Source organism: Tiliqua scincoides, chromosome 1 (genome assembly GCF_035046505.1).
Source record: "Tiliqua scincoides isolate rTilSci1 chromosome 1, rTilSci1.hap2, whole genome shotgun sequence".
NCBI classification, from domain to species: Eukaryota; Metazoa; Chordata; class Lepidosauria; order Squamata; family Scincidae; genus Tiliqua; species Tiliqua scincoides.
This window is the reverse complement of record NC_089821.1, coordinates 250208335-250231240: the sequence shown is the minus strand read 5'-3', so window position 1 is coordinate 250231240 and position 22906 is coordinate 250208335. Positions and strand designations below refer to the sequence as shown.

Genomic DNA, 22906 nt, shown 5'->3' with positions numbered 1-22906 from the left:
AATCCTATGCAAATGAACTTGGCAGAAGGTCCCATTTACCTCACTGGGACTTACCTGCTAAATTTTGTGTGAGTATGCATCTTCTGAGTGATTTGCACACTTCTGTTTGCATACAAGTTCCACCCTGTGAAATATTTTTGAATTAACTTCCTGTATGATTACGGATGGGTTAATTCTTGGGAATCTGCTGTTTGTATGTGTGTTTTAAGGCAGGGATTCAGATAACCTCTGAAGAACATGATGTTTCTAGATATGATCTTGGGTATTTCCAAACGTCTTCATCCGTAAATCTATTGACTAAATTACCACTTCTTTCCCTGGCTGGGCTCCAAAGCCATGAATAGCTAAGTGGCCTTCAAGAATTGAAAAGGTGAATTTTCCCACCATTGCATTTCCAGGTTGGGAAATGCTTCACCTGTTGAATTTCTGCCTGTAAATGCATCTCTTAATGCTTCAGGAATCCTGCAGAGCAGAAAAGTTGTGGTTTCTCTGATTCTTCTCTCCTTGCTTGATGGAGCAATAAAGACCCTTTTTTTGTCACACACAGGAAGAGAGAAGGGCAGTCATGGCTATATTGTCATCTGATTACCATGGAGGTGTTAGAACTCACACATTTTTTCTAGATTGCAGCCTGGCAACTCTCTCTGTCTCTTCTCAACAACCATCCAGAATTGTTCTGAAAAGAATATGCTCAGGTTTGCAAAATGTCTTGCGGAAGGAGGGGTGTGTTTAACAAATAACCCAGTACTGTTCAACTCCAGAATATCTTTCACCTCTGATTCAGAATAATGTTCACTTCCATGTCACTAGATAGAGACACAGTCCCAAACAAGAAGAGTGTAAAAATTGTAAAAATTGAGAAGGGGTAGACTTATTATTTCTACACTCACTTTTAAATTATCCTGAAAGTTTGTAAAGAAATGCCTAAGACACATGAATGCGTATGTAATGTGAAAGGTACTCAATAAAAACCACATTCACCTCCATTTTCTGTCACTGGAATTTACACTTTAACTCCTTTATAGGAGAAGATCCATGTTTCAACTGAGAAGTCTCATTGTATTTCACCACAAGATGGCACTGCCTAACAAGCTCTAATGCTGACTGCTTTCTGAAGTTGCATGAAAAATAATGCGTGTTCCAGTAGCATTGGTTGCTAAGATTCAGAACAACTAGTTCTGTTGTCACATCTCTAAGCACTGCTGACACATTTATGAGGCCACCTGATGCAGGTTGCCTCAGTGACAGACTTGTTAGGGGTCTGAGGGGGCAGTAGATTTGGGATACCTTTCACCCTAAATCTGCTGCTTTCACTACCTTCCTCCAACCTGCCACCAATGATCTGCTTCTTGCTCACTTGAAGTAGATTATTCCCCATTTTATTGTGCTTGTTGCATACTGCCTGTGAAACCACAAGTGCAGGACATCCAGTTTCATTTAAAGGGGCAGAGTTTGCACTGTCCCTGTGTAAATGAAACAAAGTCCTCTATTTCTCGGTTTCATGGCGGCACACAAGGAGCATGGTAACAGTTTTTATTTTCATTTTTTTTTGATAGTGTAGAAGTGGCAGGCCCAAGATGGCATCAGGCAGTGTTCCAGATTGCATTGCCCCATCTCTAAGCCTGCAATCTTATACACAGTGAGGAGTGAGGAGGCTCTATAGCAGCTGTCAGGCCAGATGTTCCATTTGTCTAATGGACAGGCTATCAGTGCCTTCCTCCTTCAAATGGGGGGTGGTGGTGGAGGGGGGTTCATGCTAAGGCAGCCATATCAAATTTGATAGCCTGTTAAGCTCACACTGGGAGGAAATGAGGCTCAGCAATCCTGGGTGTATTTTTTAATACATATCTTGCAACTTCAATGTCCATGGAACTTCCCAAAGTATGAGAAGACAGGATGTCTTCTTTTCTCTAGAGAGTTCAAGGTTCTGAGGGCTCAATTCACTGCAAAGAGCAGAGGAAATGTCAGTTGCCAGGGTCTTTTTCTTCAGTGCAATACTATAAGCAGCACTCAGAGCTAACAAACACTAACCAGAGCTAACCACTAAGGCAAATGCTAACCATTTACAATGGAATAAAGATACTCAATAAGGTTGTTGCCTATTTTCATGCTGGAGGGCCTAGAGGTCTTTAACAACTACATGGCCACCAAAAATTTAACAGGTGCCGTTCTGCCTCATCAGTGCAACGTTTAGACCAGAGGTTCAAACATAAGGCCAGATGTGGGAAGCTTTTTGTGTGGCCCTCAGGCTCTCAGCTGCTGAGCAGTCCTGAGGTGTTACTGCTATAAGGAAAGCCCACATGAAAATTGGGCTCTCTCATATCTTGAAATATGATCAAGATTTGTGTATTTTCTCTTCTGTCATTTGCAGCTAACGAGTTCCTAAGTGAGAAAAAGGGTTTATTTTTGGTTATGACCTGTTTAATGACATCACTTCCTGCCTAATGACATCACTTCTGGCCCTCAGCAGGCACCATGAATGCTATTTGGCCCTTGGTATGAAATGAGTTTGACACTCCTGACTTAGACCCATAGGATCCACGCAGGGGGATAGCAAAGGTGGCACCTCCCTCCCATGCAAGTGTATCCCAGCTGTTTGTGAAGATCTTGTTGGTATGGTGAATACTATTACAGAGGCCTGGAGTTCCCTTTAATTTAAATCCCCTTAGCTAAGGATGTACATACAAGTATGTCAGTCTGCAAGCTGACAGGTTATCAAGTTTCTGTGGGAATTGCATTTGTCACACACAGTAAGAGAGTGAGGCCTAATCTGGGCTGGTATCCAGGCGTGAGGACAAAATATTCTTTATTATGTTCAACTCCTTTTCCTTCTCTAAGAAGGCACTGGAAAACACAGACAATCTGGCATCTACTGTAAGAAGAATGTTTTGTAGAAACATTGGTTTTAGAAAGCTCCAGTTTAGGGTGCCATCTTACATTTTGAGAGGGAGAAGAAGAGACAATGAGGTCCAAGGGCCCATGCTTGAATATGCTCAAAGTTAAATAGTGATAGAACAGTTTCCTTCTTATGCCTCCATTTTCCAGTAGTCACTTATTCTTGCTGTAAAACTAGCAAAGTGGACCAAAATATAGGTGCTTCTGAGGTATAATTAGATGTGGTCTAAAACATGGTGGGAGTGCATGAGTGGACACAGAAGCGTGAACAACCCCCTCTGCCCCGGCTATATTTTTCCCTCAAGGAACTTCACTGTTTCAGCAATGGAAGAAAATCGAGAAAACAAGACACTGAGCACTTCACCTTTGCATAATTATCTCAGGACCCAATCCTATCCAACTTTCCAGCATCAGCATAGCTGTAATGCAGCCCCGAGATAAGGGAACAAGAATTCCTTTACAATGAGGAGGCCTCTGTGACTGTAGACCCACCACAAGATGCAGTGCACACCCCATTGGCATAGCTGCATCAGCACTGGAAAACTGGATAGGATTGGGCCCACAGTGCCTATGCTTGGCTTACTCAGAAATAAGTCCCATTAATGGCATTTATTCCCAAGTAAGTGTGAATACTTCTGCAGTGTTGAACATTGCAAAGTTGAAGCACATGATGTTTACTTCATAGTTAGCAACTGAGTAGAATATCGACTGCATAGTTTTCTCTGCCAGTACAAGGTTTAGGCTTTGGCCAAAGTAATCGATAAATTACAAATGTTTGGGGTTCCCAACATCTTTTCTTTACAAAGAAAGAAAATGGTCTATTTGGGAGCATGGAACAGGGAAAAGTAAGAGATTAATCCTGTAGTTCTCAAGCTCAAAATTGCTCCCACCCAGAAATGCTATTTTAGCCCTCCCCTCCCGCTTCATTGCCTCCTGAAAACTGTCCCCCAAAACTGCTGTTTGCCCTGAAGCAATCTTCATCAAATTCCAGCTGTGGGGTGGGGGTGGGGATTTCCAGTAAGAAAACAATGCAAGAGAAGGGCTAACCCCTCTACCAGTGTGTTATGGTCAAGATTAGGGTCCTCCAGTGGCTGCTTTATGTGAAGAAAAAAGATGCATGGAACATTTCATTTAGTTTTGCCCTGACTTTTTAAATAAAAATTGAAAAACTAGGGAGGGGCCTGTAATTGAGTGAGGCATAAATTACAGCCCCCCCCCCATCTATGGCCTTACAGGATATTTTATTAGATAAGTGGATTAATGCTAACTTGCATAGATCATGTTTTGTAAATGCCTTTTAAATTGTAAAACTGTGTAGTTTGCTTGTATATTTTTAGATATGCTTGTGCAGTGCTTAGTGAATTTAGACATATTAACAATAATGAAAGCACTACAATTTAAAAAAAAAAACCCGGAGGGCACTATTCATAGGGCAGCAGGGCAAAAATTGTTTTCACAGGCCACAAGAGATCTCCTTAGAGATCACATCCCTTGGGGCATATTTGAATGAGGTTCTTTAAGGCCATCAGATGTGTCTATTTTACTCATTTGATCCTTGCAATATCAGCCAAGTTTTTTAGGCAAACCCATTCTGATTCCTTGCCTATTGGCCTGGCCAAAAAGTATGACAGGCACTGCCCACACATACCAAAAACAATGTCAGTGTATACTGTATATCATTCTCCCATCCCAAACTGAATCCTCTTTTCTCACATTCTAATGACAAAGTGCCAAAGAAATTTGAGCAGAAATTGACACACAGAAACAGTCCACATAATATCCTATTGCATATCCTGGTTCACTTTTTAAAAAAAGAAAAAAAATACAGGTACTTTTTGTTCCTTTTGGTTGTGTTTTTTTTAACTTGTTGGGCAGCCCAATCCTGAGCTCAAGGGATGGGAACAGGTATTCCCTTTGCATGGGGCTGCATTGTGGCTATAGCGGAGCTGGACAGGACGGGGCCCTCAGGAGGTTAGCCCACCTTGAGTGCTAAGCCCATTGACTATAATGGGCCTTCCTTCTGAGTAGACCTGCCCAGGCTTGGGCTCTCCCTCCCATGAAAGTGTTCTAGGATTGCAGCCTCAGCACAGCTGCTCTGCTCAGCCCCTCAGTTGGCTCCTTTGCGACTGATGCACAGGCTGAGGCTGCTACCCTAGCCATACGTTCCTGGGAGTAAGTCTCACTGAACACAATGGGACTTACTTCAGAGTAGACCTGCCTAGGCTTGGTCCCCCCCTCCATCGCCTGCCCCTTTAAGAGCCACCCCCTCCCAGAGCCAGCCTGCCACTCTCAAGATGGGGGCTGCCTCGGCGCCGCTCCGCCCCCTTCCCCCTCGGCGCTCCCCTGCCGAGCCTTTCCCGGCAGTGACTTCCGGAGCGAGGGAGGGCTCGTCCCCTGGTAACGCGGCCGGGGACGCCGGAGGGTCCGCTCACTTCCTGCCCCAGCCGAGCCGAGCTGAGCCAGCCAGCCGCCGGTGGGCGAGCGCAGAAAGGCGAGCCCTCTCCGGAGCAGCGGGCAGGTACCGACTTCCCTCAGCCTCCTTCCCGGGGCTGGGGCTGGGGCTGGGGACGGGCTCCGGGGGAGCGGCGAGAGGCTGCTCCAGGTGTTGGGGCAGGTAGAGCTGCGCTCCCTCCGAGAAGGCCCGGCCTCGGGCGGGCCAGTCAGGTAGGGCGAGCACGGCCGTGTGGCGGCGAGGCTGCGCAGGGCGAGTGTGGGGAGCAGGGGGGCTCCCTTTAAGCCCACTAGGAGCGGGGAGCCCCGAGGCAGGGCGGCCGGCCGAGGTCTCCCCTTTGCTGCCCTCCAGCTGTCTCTCTCTGGGCCCCTTGAGTCCTGCTGGTGCCGGCACCCCGCCGAGTGGGAGCCCAATGTCTACTCAGAGGCAAGTCCCATTAGAGTCAGTGGGGCTTACTCCCTGGAAAGTGGGGAAGGACTGTAGCCTGAAGCAACTTTTTCCAAGCGATGTCCCAGTTCCAGCCTATTGTGCGCGTCTGAAGGGTTCAGCTCCCTGGGAGTGGGGCTGTGTGTAGTGCTCCGTTGCTGGGCTTCTTGTTCCATTCATCTTCTGGAGCTGAGCAAGTTTGCTAGGCAGTCTGATGCTTGCCTGCTGATTTTAACCCCCCCTCCCAACTAGGTTCAGATTTCTCCAAATACTTCCTCTCCCTGTATCTTTTCTGTCCAAAACAGACCGTCCCCTACTTCAGCTATCCTCAACCACTGTGCCGTGCACATCAGTGTGCCACAAGCAGTCCACAGGTGTGCCACAGGAATTTGGGGGAAGGTCATTTATTAGTAGGGCCGATGGGGGTTCTGAACCCCCCCCCTCACTGGCAGCATGGTGTGCCTTATCAAATGTCAAAAACTTGATTATGTGCTTGACAATTTTAGTGTCTTGTCAATGTGTTGTGAGATGAGAAGTGGTTGAAAGTTGCTGCTCTACATTCTGGTAAAGAAAGCTGCCCCAGTGGTGTGTGTACTGTTACTACTGTACCTCTTTCTGTTGGGACTCTTCTAAGTAGTATATGCAAAGCTAGTTGTGCATTCGGCATTCTGTACTGGTTCAGCCCAGCGAAACTTTTGAGGGTTTTGGAATTACCAAAATCATACTTTCTGCCCCCCAGAATTACAAAATTCAGATGCTAATAAGAGTCATGTGGTAGAATTTCATGGCTCTTTGCAGAGAAATGAGAAATATGACTCAAGGGGGGGTTCCCTTATTTCAGGGCTTTTCAAACTGGGGCGTCGTGACGCCCCAGCCTGCAGGCCCTGGCCCCTGCACCCTTGAGGGGCGGGGGCAGCCTGGAGGCAGGGAGGAGGCAGCAGCGAGATCCCCAGGATCCCGCCGCTCAGGGGGCTGCAGGGGCTTGGGTACATGCACCCAAGCCCCCGCAGCCTCCCATGGGTGCGGGGAGCCCCGTGCGACCTGCAGCAGGGCTCCCCACAGCAGTGAAAGTAGATGTGGAGCGATCGCGCTCAGAGGCCGCTGCCTCCCCCGCCCCTGCTGCCTCCCCCCTCCCGCCCACGCAAGAACTTAGTGGCTTTCAAACGCTCCCAGAGAGTAATGAAAGCTTACCTGCTTACCTTAAAACATATTGGCATCCTATACTAAGGATACTGTGGTCAGATGTCTGTTCAACAACTTCCAAATCAGGAACTCAGGGCACATCCTAACCAGGTCTACCCATTGTGTTCAATGGGACTTACTCCCAGGAAAGTGAGGTTAGGATTGCAACCAAAAATTACATATAACCTGAAGCAATTTAGTCCAAAGTTATGTCACCGGTCCATCTCGCTCAACATTGTTTACTCTGACTGGTAGAGCTCTCCACAGATTCAGGCAGAGATATTTTCTAGCCTGCCAGCTGAGATCTTTTAACTGGGGATGTCTGAAAGTGAATGTGACAGGACTTTCTGTGTGGAAATGATGCACTGTACAAGATGAACCTGGTATCTCCCTTGTAGATTCCTAATAATCTTCTTTGTTAATTTTCTGAAGTACTTAACAATCTGCTGCATCAGAATATTTACATTCCTGAACTAAGCACATATTCAAAGCAAAGAGTTATTTCCTGACATTTCCATAACACTATTTAGTTATTTCCATAACACTTATGAAACCAAACTATTGCTTGTTCGGAATTCTTCAGAATTAGTACAGGCCTCTTTAACATTCCTCAACTGTAGTAGAAACAGAGGCTGCAAATATTTTCCCACAATTTCTTGTGTTTGAGAAGGGGGGGAGTTAACTCTTTGGTGTCTTCAGTAAGAACAATGCACAAATTATAGATAAGCATGTTAGTTCAATGAAAAAAATGGAAAAACCACCATCTGGTGTGGGAGATGTTATGCGGATTTAAGTTGATCAGCCTCATTAAGCGCTAGACATTGATATATTGAGGTGTGCATAGGGCTACCAGTCAAAGAAACAATAGTGATTGTTCCCTCTTCACACCCCCCCCCCCCAACAGAACTGACTGCTGGATTTTATATTTTCTAAAGTGGGGAAACAGCTTACGTTATGTGTGTTTCTTTTTCTTTTTTGGTCCTGTAGTCTTCTGTCTGTCTTCAAATTGGTGTGTCGTGCTTAGAGAGACCCGCCAGCCTAAGTAGAGTATATGTTTCTCTAGAGTTATTCTCTAATACAGTGTTTCTCAAACTGTGGGTCGGGACCCACTAGGTGGATCACAAGTCAATTTCAGGTGGATCCCCATTCATTTCAATATTTTATTTTTAATATACTAGACTGCTGTGTGACTGCATTTGGGGAAAAGTACACATCTGTACTTTTAACAGATTACTATGTATATGCTTTTAATGATAGTCACTTCTGGGTAAGTGTGGGTAGGATTGTAGCCTAGGATTGTTAAAAATTTTCCTGCTTGATGATGTCACTTCCAGTCATGACATCACTTTTGGTGGGTCCTGACAGATTCTCATTCTGAAAAGTGGGTCCTGACGCTAAACACTTGAGAACCACTGCTCTCAAACTTTCACTGTACAAACTTTCTCTCTCCATCATGTGCTCAGTTGTTCTTGGAAGTCTCATGGAGCATCTATTGAAAATGGATATACATTTTAGGAGGCTTGCCCACACTTCTGGGAAAGGGAGAAATGGAACATTTAACTTTTCCACCATATAGCAAGGTTGTTTAGTTTGTGGGGTAGACGTGATCAGATTAGCTGGTTTCTTATCCTCATTCATGCATTAGATATAGTGAATTAGATCATCAGAGGAAAAAGGATAAGGGAGATAGTCCCAGAATATATATGAATGTTTTCCCTTTGGTTGTTTTGTGTGGAGATCTAGACACTATCAAATATGGGAAACCTGGGCTACATTTTGAAGGGTTTGTCAAGAAAAGTTTCCAGTTTAATACTGATCCCTAAATGTACAACTTTTATAGCAGCATTAGTCCATTTGTCATATAAAACATCTCATTTCAACTACTGTGCACAGCATTTTTCTTTGAGATTACTCTGTCCATCAAAGTTGGCTAGCTGAAACTGAGACCCAAATCACACATGCAGGAATCCATGGGGTAATGGCAGGGCATGAATGAAAGCAGTGGCATACCTAGGGGTGCAATAGGAGCAAATGTCCCAGAATCTGCACCTGAAGGGGTGGTGCTGCCAGCCTCATCTCCTGTCACCTGTTTATCCCCTCCACTTCATAGAGGAGGGCAGTACAGAATCACGCCTGGAATGGCTGTGAGTTGCGACCACTCTGGCCACAATTCAGCAGCGTTCGGGGCTGCCTCTCTCCTCTTCTATAAGAGGAGAGGAAAGGGGTAGCCTAGAGTGGCATTGTGCCAGAAATTGCAACTCCCCTATAAAGGAAGAGAGGAGTGGGGGTCCAAAAATCACCCCATTGCGTCACCCTCTTGTGAAATTTTTTATTTGCTTGTGTTGCTACCTTTCTTGATGCTGATCTTGGATCTTGCTGGCTCTTTGCTATCACATAGTGGAAGCAGGAAGCACTCACAGGAAGTGAGGCAGAGGGCAGCAAAGAATACAATACTTATCATAGAGTTCAAAGAGCTTAGTGTTGCATGTGAACTAAGTGTTCACAAAACTGAACACTGAATTACACAATGCTGCTGCTTCCCTTTGTTTACTAGCTATGCATTTAAACATCAGTAACATGAACACGAGGGGTAACCTAATTCATGGGCTAGAATCCTGTGTAGTGATCTGTAGTTTGGTGAGGGAAGTGAGGATGGATGGGGCACAAAATGTTTTACTATGTTTTACTTCTCAGAACTCAATTTTAAGGTCTCTTATGCTGGAAAACAAATGTGTTCCTCTTTGTAAGAACCATGTTGAATGCAGGCAGTAAGAAGCTCTTCATCAATCTGGGGCATTTGGTGGGCTGCTGTTAGATACAGGAAGCCATAGGACTGATCCAGCGGGGCTGTTCTTATGTTCTTAGCAATATCATGGTAGCTGTTCCATGTTCCCCTCATTTGGGGCTGGTGTCTGTGCAGCAAGGCTTCCCACATGGGTACATAAAAGTGGGGGAGGGGTTTAAAGTTTACTTTCGTCAGATGAGGCCTTTTGAAAATTCTGTGCTTTATATCCATGTTTACGGAATACTTTTCACTGATACAATTTCTTTTACTATAATAGATTTGTTCCAGATAACCTATTTCTCCTGAAAATATGCAGTACATTTTCAGTTAGTCTTCTTACAGAAAACTGTTCAAATTCTGTTCCACATATGAACTGTATTGCATTATATGTTATAGTTAAACTCAGTTTTAAAGCATAACTGCTTCAAATTATCAGATCGTTATGTCTTGAGAAACCCAGAAAGTGAATTCTTCTTTTTCTTTTAGCCTGTTTCTTTTTTGATGTTCCAGAATGAATTCCTTTAGAAATGGAAGGCTCAGTCTGGGGCGTTTACAAAATTAAAGAGGATTAACTGTGGGAACAATTTACACACCTCTGTTTCAGCTGGAATGTTGCAGAGAATGGCATTTCTCAAACTCCAATTGTGCTTCAGGGTAGTGTCTGATTTAAAGGTGTGAACTAAAGAGGCTTCATTGGAAGTCTTTTGTTTTACAACCCATAAATTACTGTTCACTGCTTGGGTTTGTGTGTCTGTCTCAACAAGGTAAAAATGCTTACTCTTCTCAAACCAAACTGCTAGCACAGAGTCCCAGGGTCTCATCATCCTGCCACAGAATTACTTGGTAAATACCCTCCCTTTGTCAGAAAATGTCAGATTATGGCTGTAGCCCACAATGTTTTTGAAAGCCGCAATCAGTTCCAAATTAAAACACCTTTTTATAATCTTTATTTGCCCATTGCACTCCTAGCCTCTGTATCTTGTGGTTGATTTCAACTTATTTCTACTTAATTCCTCTTGCTTGCCTTTGCTTGATTTTCTTGCAATGCCAGGTTGCCAGGACCCTGGGGCAGAGCTTTGAACTGCCCCTCCTGTGGCATTCCTTGCCTGTCTCTTGTTAAACACATTGTGTGCTGTCACTTCCTTGGGTACCAAAACACCACTTGGTAGCACTGTGTACAAGTGAAGTATTGTGTGTATGTGTGTGTTTCCTCAAAAATGGTGCCTTGAAGTTTAGGCATCTTGCATCCTGCTCCTTATTGCAGCATCTTAAAAGGAAGTTCAATAATTTCAATAAAAAACTAGCAAAGTATTTTTCCTGAGGAACTGCATTATTCTTGTTCAGCTGTGACAAACCTGTAGTTTAGTGGAAGGTCATGTTGAAGTAGATCACAGCGGGTGCTGTAAGTTTTTGGCCAACGTTTTACTGCTTTTAAAAATGTTGCCTTTATTCTTGTGAATATAGAAATATTAATGCTATACAATGCAGTTAATGCCTTACCTTTTCTCCTTTAGGTATTGAGATGCACAAGTGCTTGGTACTGTTTCGATGGTTTAGTGGGTCTGTTTCACGACTTTGAACACCTCCATTTTTCAACTAAGAAAAAAATAGCAGCATTAACAGAAACAGTAAGTGATACAGGTTTCTAAACATGCTATGTGAGCAGTGCTGATAAAGGATACTCTCTACCTAAGCATAGCCATTCTCTTCTTACAGTCACTACTCTCTTCTCCCTCTTCGGTTGTCTGCCCCCCTCCAGCCTTGTCATGTTCATCTCATCTAAATGTGTATTATGTAAAACTCCTTGATTGCCTGGACCCCACATAACTCATTCTTCCTTTTTTACCCCCTTCTACCTTTTATCATGGCACACCAGTGCAGTAGAATAAGGCCTATCTTTTGATTACCCTTAAGGGGAGGCGAAAAGGTTGGAGATATACAAAAGCCAGGCCTATAGTGTCCATCTAATGCATGTGACTACTATTGTCCGCATATCCAGGGTCCTTTGAAGCACATGAAACTTCAAGCAAGTTACTGCCATTTTGTAATAAGCAACAGTTTGCGTTTACTTAGCAGTCAAATGTCATTTAGTGGTGGGTTGAAAATATTGGCTTGATCTGAGAGAAGAGGATTGATCTGCTATCCCAAAAGCACTTGAATCTGCATTCTGTTCTATGTGGGTTTTCTCCCCGTGCAGTTCCTAGGGGAAGAAGATTTTAGTAGGTTTTCTGCCAAGTGAAAGATGTTTGCTTCCAAACAATCAGCTTCCTTCCAAGCTTGCTGGTGCTAGAAGTTAACTGAGTGAGTGGAGGACCAAGTGTCCATATCTTTGAACAATTTTTAGTAGTGATAAAAATGTGACCTGGGAATTCATCTTGCCAGTAGAATATATAACACAATATATTATAATACAACTGAGTACCTTCTTGATAGTAACATTTGAGAGTGGAAGTCTGTACCCCTAGGAAAAAGCATCTGGTTTTTTCAAATTCTCTTCTGTCAAGAGCTACTTAATCGTGATATGCTTGCAGTATCTTCAACTTCTAATTCTCTTAGGAAGGAGAAGAAGCAGAGCTTGAATAGCCGTAAGATAAGGAAAAGGTGGGTTAATATGCACACATATGAAGTTGAAAATTTCCTTAGTGTCTTCATAATAGGATCTTAACTGTATAAACTTTGCTTGAGTGTGCTACAAATTTAAAAATTCTCTCTTTATAGTTAAAGAATAAAGATTATCCAGGTTAGGGAGCATTGCACCTAAGGTTTGTTATCCTAAACAATGGTCTTCTGAATTTACCATAGTAAATCAACAGGTTGCTGTAGAATAGAGCGGTGGTTCTCAAACTTTTAGCACTTTTTAGAATGAGAATCTGTCAGGACCCACTGGAAGTGATTTCATGACCGGAAGGAACATCATCAAGCAGGATAATTTTTAACACTCCTAGGCTGAAATCCTACCCACACTTACCCAGGAGTAAGATCCATTGGCTATCATTGTTAAAAGCATATACAGAGTAGCCTATTAAAAATACAGATCTGTAACATTTCCTCAATGCAGTCACATACCATGGTAGCATCAAGTCTAATATATTAAAAATAAAATATTGAAATGAATGGGGACCCACCTGAAATTGGCTTGTGACCTGCCTAGTGGGTCCCGACCCACAGTTTGAAAAACACTGGACTAGAGTATTCTGCTATGTAGCATTTACTAGTTCATTGACAGTTTTATGTAGCTGTTTAGAGACTTGCAGTCTGATACTGTCAAAATTAAAGAAGAATGACAGTGTCTAAAAAGGGAGCACTGTAGCAGAGTACTGTCCCAGTGGCCATTTTCCTGCTCTCCCCAGCCTGATACTGAATGGTTATACCTGCAAGTGGCTGCCACTCAGGAGGACTTAATTTCAAGTAAATGTTCTTAAGTTTGCAACTTTGCAGTTCCCTGAGGTAGCCTGCTGTGTCTGCAAAGCCTGTTCTTGCTTGCTTTCTAATATGTTGCATTGGTTTTAGACATGCCTATGCATCGTGCCTGCCTCTTTGTTGAAAACTGTTCTAAAATATAGGTTTTCACTTTGGCATTCATTCCCATCTGAATATTGTTTATCCTGTAGTGCTTTTATGGCATGAAGCTTTATTTCTCCTCTAAGCTGACTTCAAGAACTACTTTAAAAATGTCTGTGACTTATTTATGACCTTCTCTCTTTCAAATTCTCAAAGTGACTAGCAAAATGTAGACAGAGGTATTTTTCAGATAGCTCAAATGGTGCTTTCTGAGCAGTTCTAGCTGTCATTCCAGTCATCCATTTTTTTTACAGTTTGGTTTTTTTATAGCTCTGATATTATGTCAAGGTGAAAACCACATGCATTTTCACATGTCCCCAAAGTGGAGCTATTTCCTTGGTTATTAGAATTCAGTTTTTGAATCCTACACAGTAACAAAGGATTGATTAAGAAAGGCAGCAAGAGAGATGGGGTGAGTCTGGCTCAGTAATGGTAGCAGGAGAAACAAAGCTCTTGCTTCCTCCTTCCAACCAAAGAGACTGCAATTTGATCAACTTAATAAGAGCCAGAGAAGGTCTATGGCCTAACAGTGACAGAGCTATCACAAAGTGCCAAAAAAGTGTGAAAATTTGGACAAAAAGCTGTATGCTTCAGCAGTATTTATTAATAATAATATTATTGAATGGAGGTGAAATAATCTCAGCTAAGGGAAGGGTTTCTCAGTCTTGCTGCTATCAGACAAACTTTAAAATGTATTTCTTTTCTCAAAATGTTACTATTACTGTTACCCTGCACATGCCCAATCTTGTCTGATCTTGGAAGCTAAGCAGGGTCAGGCCTGGTTAGTACTTGGATGGGAGACCGCCTGGGAATACTGGGTGCTGTAGGCTTATACCATAGTCTTTCGAGACTGAAGGTTGCCAACCAACTATTACAGTGGCAAGATTTGTTCCTCTACCTACTGAGTATGTCATTGATATAATAAGACTGGCACTAAAATCAGAGTTAAGAAAGGTTCGTTGTAAACATGATCTGGATATTTCTTGTGGATGTGCCATTTTATTATGATAGGAATATTGCATTTTCTCCTTTTTAAGGCTATACAGAAATACTTTTTAGCAGAGGAGAAGCAGATTAGTGCTTTTCAGATTGTTGCTTGCAGTGCATCGTATGAAGGAGAGTATGAAATGTAATTAGCATATAATGAATTGCCATGCTCAAAAGTTTGTAATAACTGAAAAAATCTGCCTCCTAAAATGTAGGCCTTTTATGTAATACTGGCATGTCTAGTTTGTGTCCTTATTCATATGAAATAACTTCTAATTTAGATATATTAGCTCTCAAAAAAAGAGTTCATGCCATTTCCAAGGCTATTACCAGATTTTCTGGAAAGCTGTAATAATAGTAATTGGCAAGCTCATAAGAACCTGAAGCTCCTCTTTTCTTTCAAGGCCCCATGCTATTTGATGTATTATAACCCCTATTCACTTGGGTTTTGGCGGGTCTCAACCTTGTAAAATTGTAGACTAAATCTTCAACAATAAATGTAAATACAGTCTGACTGCATTTTATGCACACTTTACTTACTTACTTAAGCATAAATTCAAGTGTACATGCTTGGGGGGGGGGAACCTATTAAATAGTGCTGGCAGTTCTGCCTGCCATTCATCTTAGTACTGAATATACCCTGGAGTGAGTCTGAGATGGGACACTGAATCTGCTATTCCCTCAGTTGATCTCAGTTCCCATGTGTGTTCTCACAGTTTTTAAATAGACAGTACAGGTCCAACCTTGTTATACACGAATTTGACTCGGCACGAATTGCCACTGCAAATGAGAAGGAATGTGCTGATCTCTGGAGAAGGGGAAAAAGGCATCTCTTTAAAATAGCAATTTAAAAGAACTGCTTTTCTTGCTGTTGTAGAGAGACAGTCGTGCAAGTGATCATTCCATTCCTCAGCTGAGACAGGCAAAGGAAGGGGGTCCTTTGCATTTCTTGACTGCCTCTCTACAGCAGTAAAAAAAAGCTGTTTTTAAACCACAATTGTAAAGGGACGCTCTTCTTAATTTATTTTAAACTGCTTTCCTTTAACACATTTTATGGTATCAGCAGGGTGTCCTAGAATCAAATCCCTGTGGATGTTGAGGTATTTCCCGACCCTACTAATGCCTTATAAGGCATTAAAAATGTTGCTTCCAGTTTCTCTGTGAAACCAGTTTCTTTGTGAAACCAAAAGTCATGTTTTCTTAACCTTGACTCAGTCTGAGCCTGGCAGAGGCCGTGGATGGATGTCTGCAGCCTCTGCTGTGCTCAGAGGACCCTCTGGAGGCAAGGGGAACAGAGTTCCCCTCACCTCTGGAGTGGACATGTGTGGGGGGGGCGTCCCATGAACCAATCTGTGAATTGGTAAGTGATAAGTGGTCACAGATAAGTGAATCTGGATACAGGAACTGTGGATAATAAAAATAAAATATATAATGAAATGAGTGGGGATCCATCCATGGCCTCTGCTGAGCTCGGAGGACTCTCTGGTGGTGAGGATAGTGGAGCTTCCCTTGGCTTGGGGTGGGGGGAGGTGGGGTTCACCCGTAATGGTGGTTTCACTTAACCATGGGGCATTTCAGAATGGAACCCCTGTGAATACAGGGGAACGCTTGTATTAGACTTGATGTTATGTGACATGATGCTGTTGGACATGATACATGAGTGCATTTGAGAAAATGTTGCAGATCTGTAATTTTAACAGGCTGCTATGTAATATGCTTTTAACAGTGATAGTACAGGCCAACACACATTTTCCTTCCTTAAACATTACACCAATTCCTGGGTATATTTGGGGTGCCGATTCCAAAAATGGCATCCGTTTTGCCCTATCACGTCTAGTTTTGGAGACACGACATAACCTCTTTAGTGAATGGATCAAGCAGCTTCCTCATGAGGAAGCTGCTTGATCCATTCGCTAATGAGGCTATCCTATATCTCCAAAACTAGACGTGATAGGGCAAAATGGATGCCATTTTTGGAATCGGCACCCCAAATTCATATCAAACCACCATCAAGTTTGGGAAAAACTTTCCTGACCCTCAGTTTTGTAGGCCTTTGTAGTCAATGAGGCTTACCCCTGGGTAAATGGATAGGATTGCAACCTTTGGAATGTTTGGGCAATTTTTAAAAAAACAGATCAGCAACTGCTTGGGAGGGTTAAGAGGGTTCTTTATTTTAAATACATTTTTAAATTGTAAACTTTTAATTTTGATTTTATCTTATGGAGGGCATTTAAAAACTTTTCCTTGACTGAATTATGTCACTTCCAGTCACGACATCATTTCCAGGTTAATGACATTCCTTCAGTGGGTTCCAGCATTTGTCATTCTAAAAAGTGATCCTAGTGCTAAAAAGTTTGAGAACCACTGGGTTAGTGTATTTATATTAAAATGTTTTAAGAAATTTGTATCCTTCTTTCACTCAAATTGGGCTGCTAAAAGCAGCATGCAGCATCATAATAAAAATATTATAAAATCAAAAAATGGATCTCTTTTAAAAAGATATGGGAAATAGACTATTCTCCAACACCTGCTAGTTGGAAAAGATTGCTTTTATACATTTCAAGCAAGTGCTATTGGAAAAAATCACACAAACGTTCACAAGCAAAATGTTTAATTGTAGACAACCACAGTTGCTGTTTAATGATGACTTAATTGTGAAGTATGTTGCAAAATGGAAAAGCATTGCTATGGGAGTGCATATGTTCACAACCCTTATTGGACACAGCTCTGAAAGGCACTTAGGTTGGAAATGCATTGGAATTGGATTAAAACCCATAATGAGTTTCTTCATCACTTTAGATCATGTGCCAAAAATGCATTACTTTATATCTTCCGCAGCTGCCTAGAATACTTTGCCAATCCTAAAATGTTGTGGAAGGCAGAATTTTATTGTGGTAACTAAACCTTGCAAACCTCCAGATGACCCAGAACTGTTAGAGTTTTGCTGTGTGTGTCCTGTTTAATGGTTGATCTACTTCATCCTTAAGAACAAGATAAATTCCAAGTGAGCCCTAGCACTTTGGAGCAGGTTACTTGGTTAGGATAAAATTTTTAAAAAGGAAAGTACTCGTATTTCTTCTTTAGTGGAGTGAGTTGTTATTCCATTCTGTTTTGTGACTAAGCTTTAACTTGTGTATTTGATCATGTCTTGCCAGTCTTAAAATACCTGCTTGGCTACCAGTTTATTTCTGAGCACATTTTAAAGTGCTGGTGTTAATCTTTAAAAGTTTAAATTGGTATTTAAGGGACTGCTTACTTCCATATGAACATACTCAATTTTTCAGAGCTGCAGCAGAGATCCTTCTCCAGGAGCTTCTGTTTCACCTCTGAAGAAAGGTGGAAACTGGGGAACGGGCTTTTTCAGAGATTGATACCCTGTCTGTGAAATGTCCTCCCTCAGCAAGTGAAGAAGAAGCCAATATTGGCATAATCTAGGTAGCAGATCAAAACTTCTCTATTTACCATGGTTTTTAATGAGTATGATTTACTGTTTGTTAGTTGTACAGTTTTACTGCTTCTGACAAAGTGTGATATTGTCTTAGTGTTTGTGGTGTTCTTTTTTTGTTTCCCCCTGCATGATTAGGTTTTTATACTGATTCCAATGGTTTTAAAATTTGGTCATTAGCTACTTTGTTTTCCTAAGGTGGGAAAATGGCATTTAATAAACATGAAATAAATAATGGGAGTTCATGTGAAAATAAGGTGACTTTTTGTTCTGCTCCATGTGTAGTTGTGAAAGTATATATAGAAGAAATGGTGTAGCAGTGAAGTCCTGTTAATCATATTTGTGTTATCTTGTGAAACACATTAGCCAAGTTAGGATTCCACTTGGATTTCTGGGTACAAGAGGCTTGCGTGATCACTTCCATATGTGTGAACCCCCGTATGTGAGTATAAGGGTATCTGAAGGATATATCTTGGAGAAGAGATTCTCTTCTATTACTCTCAAACTTTCTTTTTTTCTTATTTTGAGTTGATTGTTCTTAACAGCTGTTTCAACTGTAAAGTCAGTGACAATTGTAATGCTGGTTAGAAACAGGTGCAACATGCTGTAACATCTTAAGTATGGGCTGCAATTGTTAAAATTGTCACAGTATGTCACAGAGAACTTGATTTTGCTGTAAATCTGGCAGAGCTTGTTTTGATGCTGTCTTTTCACCCTGATATTAACAGACCAATATAACTTTATGCCTACTTACCTAAGAATAAGTCCTACTTGGTATAATGAGTCTTCCAAGTAAACTTGCATAGGATTGTGCTGACATTCGTTTTTGTTTTTTGTAGTGACCTGCTTGTATTTTGAATTAAACACGCTGTAGATAACTGTGCTGAAAAAGTTAGTTGGATATTTTTATTTATATGTTTTATGAATTTCGTAGTGTGCAGCTGAAGCAATTTCAACTGGGGACTTAAATATTTCTCCTCATATTGAACTTTCTTTGTAATAACCTGTCTCTGTATGTAGCATAGTGCTGGTTATGGGTTCATCTGCCTAAATGGAAGTTTGTTCAAACCTTCCTCTTTTAAGTGAAATCCCTTGTGCATTACATGAGCTAAATCAAATTCAGACATTTGGTTTTCATTAGCTTCGTAAATGAAACAAAAACACATTTAATCCCAGAGTATTTTGAAGTTAATGTGCAACTTTGCTGGGAAGGTATTTAAACTGTGGTATCAGTTGCAAATCGGCCACATGCCAACATCTCGCAACTGTCACTAAGCAAGAAGTTAAATTACTTTTAATGTGCATAAGATTGCGTTGTGTGGTGTAGTGGTATGAAGATACTTGAATGAGACGAAAGGGCTGTTTGGAAAAGAAGTAAACAGTAAAAATTGTGCTGATGAATGAAATGCAAAACAGTCCACCTACCAATAGTATACAGTTGCTCATGCCTTATTGTGGTCACAGTTAAATCATAGTAGCTCAATCAGTCGGTTGATAAAACTAAGGCTGTGTTAATTAATGGCACCTGAATGAAAACAATATTTCCAAGAAGGAACTAACACTTTCATGATGGATAAGTCTATTGATGGCTACTAGTCATTATGGCAACATGCTACTGTATATATGCCTCTAAGTACCATTTGCAGGGGAGCAACAGTGGGAGAGGACTGTGCCTTTACTTCCTACTTGTGGGCTTCTGAGATGCATCTGTTTGGTCATTCGGTGAAACAGGATGCTGGAATAGATGGACCTTTTGACCTGACTCACCAAGGTCATACATACCATTTGTGTTTAAGTAATGATGGATTCATGTGTCTCAGCAGACACCATCTTGGAAAAGACAGTCTTCATTCTGTGTGTGAAAGTTGGGAGAAACTTATTTAAGATGATGTCTTAGCAGTTTCTATAAATTATATTAAAATGTTTGTTAAAAATTTGCTAGCTCATTAATTAGAAGCACCATTTTTAGTTCTAAATTTTAAATAATTGATCTAAGTTGATTATACGGAAGATAACTTGTTGTGGAATCGTAGGGAAAAGCATATTGGGGAAGCAAAACTAGATGCTGTGGAATATGGGCAAATGGTATTGAGGGGTGTGAATTAAGAGAGATTGTAGGTTTGGACTGATGATTGAGTAGTTATGAGTGGACAGCAAGAGGTGGAGTGGAGTTTGGGGTAAAGGAACAGATCAATTGAATGACTGGACTCTCTTTGGGTCCTGTTAGGCACTGGCAGTTCTCCAATAAATGATTGGCAGACTTTATTGTATAACTACTTAAAGGAAAACTCTGATGTGGATTTCTTCTGCCCAGCTTCTCTTACTGCTTAAGGGAGAATACACATTGCCAGTCACTCAGGTATTTTCTACCAGCGAAGTTTATTGTGAGGTTAGCTTCTGTGAATTGATATATGACCCCAAACTAATAGAATAGTACTAGATGAATTGGGTGTGGCTAGCTAAGTCTTGTGTTAGTTACATTGAACTATTGTGCATTATTTTCTGAATAAGTTGCCCTATAGGCTATCTTGTTCTAGCGTAGCAGCCATACATACATATCTAGGGGACAGTTGGCCCTCTTTGGGGGGTTGGTTCCAGCCCTTGCCCATGGATACTGGGATTCACTTTTAAAAGTATTTTAAAAAGTCAAAATAAGTCAGAAAATAGCCTTTCCTATTACAGCACTGAAAACCGCACAGTTCGTAGGGCACAGTGGTGCTCCAGAAGCCATTTCCAGTTCGTGCAACCCCCTCCCTCAGGCCTTGCTTACCCCAGCATAACTTGAAAGTGGCTTCCAGAGTGCCATTTAATGCCCTTCAGCACTGAAAATGGTATGGTGTTGCAGCGCTATGGTAGGGAAGGGTATTTTCAAACTTACCTTAGATACTCGCCTATAGTACATAAAATTTTTGCCAAGTAATCAAGCTCAAATTATCACTTCACCTTATCTCCGGATCAATTAGAGGGCAGAGCCTTTCAACTCTGAAAAGTTTTGTTTCTTGCTAAAGCAGGCTCATTAGAAGCAATGCAGAGATCATTTGTTTCTATAGTAACTTTCCTGGGAAATTCCAGCCAAAGTTAACTTTTTATTCTCCTCCGTTCCCTTTTGCAAATGCTGCTGCAACCTGCTTCCTTTTTGCAAATACATGCATTTGGCAGAGGTCTTTTTTTTTTTCAACACCAGGTTGGGATCCTCCTTTCCATTTGAAATAAAGTCCCAGGCTACAATTCAGTGCACCATTATTTAAGAATAATGCAGCATGGCCTCTCCCAGTTTGAAGAGATACCTGGCCAACGGACCAGAGGCAAAGAGGCAAAGAAGGAAGGCTCATAGCCAGGGAGACAGAGCAGGGACAGACTGCACTTGCTCCCAGTGTGCAAGGGATTGTCACTCCCAAATTGGCCTTTTCAGCCACACTAGATGCTGTTCCAGAACCACCATTCAGAGCGCGGTATCATAGTCTTCAGAGACTGAAGGATGCCAACTGTATTTAAAAATAACTCCCATGGAAAGCAGTGGGTCTACTTCTGAGTAAAAAGGGCTGCAAATATATGCAGCGGCATCTTGAATTTCACACTCCCAGTTATGTGTTATATGTTGTATGTTATATGTAGAGCTTCTGGCTTAACACACCAGACACCTTAAAGGTGGATTTGATTCATGGTTCTCCTGCAGTGGTTCCCAACCTTTTTCACTTGCATATCCCTTGGCAGCCCATTTCCATGAATTGTACCCTTCATATTAGCAAAATGTTTGTAATAATACAAGCCCTCATCTCCTGTCTATGAAAACCCAGACTTCATGTATTCATCACATATTTTCGCTTTTCATGTGTTTGAAAAACAGAAGTCTCTGCCTTTGCACTGTTTTGCACCAGATGTGTGCTGAGAAATTCTGGGTGATTGATCACTTTCCATATTATGTTTCAACTTTTTTACTGTGCTGGTTTTCAATCACTGGTTCATACATGAATAGATGACAAAAAACTAGCTATTGGTGGGGCTTTCACATCCAACTAGCTACCTCTCTTCCTGCCTTGCAAGGCATTCTGGAGCATGGCCTGCCTTTTTTTGCCATCATTCCATTCTTTTTCAAGTACCCCTAAAGGTCTTGTTGAGTGTCCCTGGGAGTACATGAATACCAGGTTGGGAACCACTGTTTTACTGGTGTGTTGTTTACAGTGCACTTACACTGATAGTGTTTACAAAAAGGTGATGAAGACCAGAATTTAAAAAGAATAAAAATGTATCTTATGATCTTTTCCTATGTTTTTAATAAATTAGAGGCTACAGTTCTTAGGTGACAATTAGTGGTAGGTTATTTTTCAGGATTTGGCCTTGGGTCAAATCAGACAAAACTATAGTCAGACTGTTGAAGGGTAAAAAGAAGGCAACTCAAGATATCTTGGTACTCAGGAGTGAAAGTTTGCAGGCTTTATTTCATTGCAAGCAATGGGCATCTCAAGGGACTCATGTCCAAAGCATTGAGATCAATTTCTCAATATTAACTGGACCCTTTATACCATTCTGGGTCCTTTGAAAATTTAGACTTCCCATTGGCTGAAGTTTGACATCATAGATGGGGCTGACACTTAATAGGCTATAGATAATTTTAGAGACACCTTATAGGCTTGTTTCAGGTTACAGTTCCCATAAAAGGTAAAATTAAACTAAATTAAATTAATAATACTGTTAATAATAAACAATTAAACATATTGAGTTACAAACTTTTCAAAAACCAGTAGAGTGTGCTATAACATCATCTATCCAGTGTTGACCCTTTTTCACATCCATCAATTCAATTAAAAATTGTTTTGGCAAGGTTTAGACTACCCTCATTAAAAGAGATGACACAATGCTCAAAGACAGGTGTGAAGACCTCATCTTTGGCAGAACTTCAGACTCACTTCTTGGCATTTGTCCCCTTCAGACTCATCCTAATTAGGATGACCTTGTTTGAGCGACCTATCTTATCTCTTCTTCTTTTGTTCCTTTCCTTTATGTTAATCCAAACATTAAACACCTGTGAAGCCTCTCAGCAAAACTAAAACTTCTTTGTTTTTTCTTAAGACTTTTCTAAAATCAAGCAACCCTTTTGGTTCCTTGAGAACTACTTCTCTTAATTCTATATAATTATTGTGACCTTTTACTTTGGGTACGTACTTTGGTTTGG

At 41.5% G+C, this 22906-nt stretch overlaps 1 protein-coding gene across 2 annotated transcripts in view; it reads left to right on the top strand.

The window, feature by feature from the left end:
* Positions 1 to 5310: 5310 nt before the first annotated feature.
* DISP1 (dispatched RND transporter family member 1) overlaps positions 5311 to 22906 on the top strand; it is a 99297-nt gene continuing 81701 nt past the window's right edge. The window contains exons 1-2 of one of the 2 annotated variants that reach the window (XM_066611682.1): positions 5311 to 5413; positions 11255 to 11368. The gene's annotated coding sequence lies outside the window, so the exon portion shown is untranslated. The remainder of the gene's footprint in view (positions 5414 to 11254; positions 11369 to 22906) is intronic. The other variant, XM_066611683.1, reaches the window with a different exon arrangement.